The sequence below is a fragment of the Arachis ipaensis genome, chromosome B03, assembly GCF_000816755.2.
Source record: "Arachis ipaensis cultivar K30076 chromosome B03, Araip1.1, whole genome shotgun sequence".
Lineage (NCBI taxonomy): Eukaryota > Viridiplantae > Streptophyta > Magnoliopsida > Fabales > Fabaceae > Arachis > Arachis ipaensis.
In genome coordinates this window covers 29,662,127-29,666,220 of record NC_029787.2, presented here as the reverse complement: position 1 = coordinate 29,666,220, position 4,094 = coordinate 29,662,127, and the positions used below count along the sequence as shown (strand labels likewise).

The window sequence follows — 4,094 nt, the reverse complement described above, 5'->3', positions numbered from 1 at the left end:
TTTTTAAAGAAAGAATTTAAATCTTATGTTCTGTGAATATAAAAAAAAGTTTATAACTACGATCGTACATAGTCGTCTAAAAAATGGATAAGTTTAATGAAATAATGGTAAAAATTTTAAAATTTTATTCATTTTTATTCCATTATTCATTTCATTATCCAATTTCATTCTACTATTCATTTCATTCCATGCATGATTGTTATAGAGATAGAGATAATCTTCATGGATATATAATCTGCTACAGACTGTCAAGAATTACATTACCCATTGTTTTCTCATAAATTGCTGTAGCCAGTAACAAATTATGTAGTTTGGCATCTCATGTAATTTGGCATCTCTTTTAGAAACTATTGTAGCTTCTAGCGATTTTTGCCTAACTTGCACGCAAACTGCGAGTGTCTTTATGCTTCATGTTTTTATCCCCGTGCAGAGCATGGGTGGCTGCACTAGTTGTCATTTGGCGGTCCCAATATATTTACATGACACTACATTATTTACTTGTCATTTTTGGTTTCTTCCCTGTCGATACTGCATACGACGGATGGAAAAGAAACGTGACTAAATTTGCTCTTTCGAATTTTCAAAAGCAGTGTTTGGAAGTTATATGTGTTCTTCCCAATTTCCAAAACTAATAGGAACTCATCCCAATCTCTATTTATATTTATTTGTCATAAAAAGTAACTTCACATCAATTTTTGTATTATAAACAGTAAATAAGAATTTAAAGTATCTCTCTTCTCCATTAAAAAGAACTAACTTTAATCTCTGTTGTGGTCAATATTAAAAAAATTCATATATAACAATAATACACAATATATAATTCGAGATTACACTAATTTGTAAAATTATTTAATACAAAAAAAAACATAGTTAAGCTCTATAGTTGGACGACAAACATTGTGAAATTGCAATAATGTTCAATCAAGTCCTCTTTCAACTATCTATGCTACAGCTTATTTCAAAGTTGGGCACTTCTTTGGAGAAATTGATGGTATGGTGCACAATCTTCCTCTCCCAGCTGAGGTTGTGATAAGCCGTTTTCGATATCATCATACTCTAAGCCTTGAGCAAAATTTCCTGCATAAGTGTCTCTTTCATCCTCAACAATCATATTATGCAATATAATACAAGCTCTCATTATATTTGCAAGCTTCTTCTTTTTCCAAAAGCGAACTGGACCACGTGTAATTGCAAAGCGTGCTTGCAACACTCCGAATGATCGCTCCACATCTTTTCTTTGCCCTTCTTGGTATTGTGCAAATAACTTGCATTTCTCCCCTTGTGGCTTTGAAATTGATTTGACAAATATGGCCCATTCAGGATAAATATCATCTGCTAAATAATATCCCATAGTATAATTATTACCATTAATCATATAATTTACCTCCGGAGCACAGTCATTCAAAATATCATTGAACACTGGAGAACGATCTAACACGTTGATATCGTTATTTGAACCAGAAACTCTAAAGAAAGCATGCCATATCCAAAGGTCTAAAGATGCTACAACCTCAAGTACTATGGTTGCAACCCTACGATAACCACTCATGTACACACTTTTCCACGCCTTTGGACAATTTTTTCATTGCCAATGCATGCAGTCAATACTACCAAACATGCCAAAAAATCCACGACCCTCCGCCATTTGTAGCAGGCGTCGTATATCATTTGGATTTGGTTTTCATAAGTATTCATCCTCGAACACCGAAATGACACCTTCAACAAATTTTTTCAAGCATTCAATTTTAGTGCTCTCACTATACGCACATAATCATCAACAGCATCAGCTGCTACGCCGTATGCTAACATCCGTATCGCAACGGTGCATTTTTGGAGTGGTGACAAGCCTCTTCTTCCAGTTGCATCAACCATCTGTTTGAAATACGGATAGACTTTTGAGAGAGCCTCTACTATCCGGAGGAACATATGTCTTCTCATTCGAAATTTCCGTCGGAAAATGTCAGCATTATACACCGGCTCATCTGCAAAGTAATCTTGGAAAAGGCGATCATGTCCTGCTTCTCGATCTCTATTGATCCATCTACGAGGAGTTGGGGTAGAGCTTGTATCGATATCATCTTCTTCTAAATCATCGAATAAACACTCATCGATCCAATTATCCATGAGTGTGTTATCTTGCCGTCTTCTTTTACCATACAAAGCCTCATTAAACATATCATCAAAATTTCTAGCCATATCTTGAGATGTAATTTTTAGTATTCTTTTGAGGTGAGAAACAAGTGTTGAAATGGAGTTGCTGAATCAATGATAGTTGATATTTATAAGTGTGTCTGCAACAAGTAGCTACTTCTCAACGGCTAGTTTTGCAACGGCTAGTTAACGGCTAGTTTTTTTCTTGTCTTAGTTTAAAACGGCTAGTTAACGGCTAGTTTTTTCTTGTCTAAGTTTAAAACGGCTAGTCTTGCAACGATCACTTTCATAAACAATAACGGCACAATAATATTGACTAATTTAAAATGTTACATCAGAAATGAATAAAACAGACTACATCACATACCAATAATACGCAACAAAAATAAAAACATACTACTTAACTCTACGAATACAAGGAACCATTAAGTAAACCACTTATTGATTATTATTTTCTCACATGCAATCTCATGAAGAGCTCGTCGTTTTTCACTCATTATAGACGTGTCAGCATTAAGTATTTGCATATCCATTTCTCTTTTTTAATATAACTCCTTTTCTTTGATTGCCATCATCTTTTCTCTATGTTCCCTCTCCTCTTCTCTTTTTTTTCCCCATATCCATTAGTTCCTTTTCTCTAACATTTTTATTATCTTCCATGAGAGATAGTTTCTTAGCAACCGATGATTTCTTCTCGCTAAGATCTTCAGACATTTGTGCTTTTTTCTTACCCTTTCTCTTGCTCTTCTTTGATCCTTGTGGGCGAATGGGAGAGTCCACACCGGTTTCGTCACACAACGGTGTTTCTGGATTTGATTATGATGAGTATGCTCCAGTTGCACTAACTTTGGTTCTTTTTGAGCCTCCACTTTGTGTAGGTAGTTGGCTTCTCTATTTTTGCTCCAAACGAAGCATATTCCAATGCCTCTCAAAAGTAAATTTCTGACCATAATGTGTGGAATAAAGTTTATAGGTCAACTCCTTTATATCATCAGCATTTGAACCACTCCTTATATTTCGAATAGCTTGATCGTAGCAACCATCAAATTGTGCAACTACCTTGTTAATCTTATACCATCGTTTCTTACATGTAACTGCCCCCCTTTTTATGTTGGATCTGAATTTCACACAATAACTGTGAATTAGACTCCAAAATGTTTCACCCTTTTGGTCGGTACCAACTATAGGGTCGGTTGAAACATTCAACCATACACTGATCAACATCTCATCCTCTTTCCATTGCCAGTGTTGAATACTATCTTGCCTACGATTTTCAATGTCATCTTCATTGAGGTCGATAGCATCTAATCCACGAGGTTTGGCAAAATTTAAATATTATGAATTTGGACTACATTGTATCAGAGTTTGAGAGGATAGGTTAGAAGAGCCACCAGCACCAGATGAGCTATGTCTCGATACACTGAATTGAGTTAAAAACGGCAAGGATGTTGGAGCAATATTTTCGATAGTAGGATTAAATATGGATGAAAATGGAAAATGTGGCGTTTGTGAATTTTGATTTTGTGGTTGAAACATAGGAAATTGATTATTATAAGGAGCTTGAAAATTGAAATTAGGAAGATTTTGTGGATTCGGATTTTGAAATGTATTCAGTAGTGTGAAGTTTTGATTTAGAATTTGAGAGTTTGAGGTTTGAGATTGTTGGGTATTTGGAGTTTGAGAAAAGTTTTGTGAGTAATTCAAAAGAGTTGAGTTGGTTTGGATCCATTTGTCCGAACAAAAAATAATAGCAGTAGAACTTTGATTTCGTAAACTTTGAAAGAAGATGAAGAAGAGTATAAGAAAGTGTGAGAATAGAAGTATATGTAAGTAGTATATGGAGTAACAAAATATTAATTTATTAATAATAACGGTAACATAGCAACGGCTAGTCTTGTAATGTGGTTAGTATTTCAAATTTCACACATAAAAAATAAACCACT

General features: G+C 34.6%; 1 pseudogene; it reads right to left on the bottom strand.

Annotated features, from left to right (window-relative positions):
* Positions 1 to 2,196, bottom strand: part of LOC107632766 — a 19,437-nt pseudogene extending 17,241 nt beyond the window's left edge.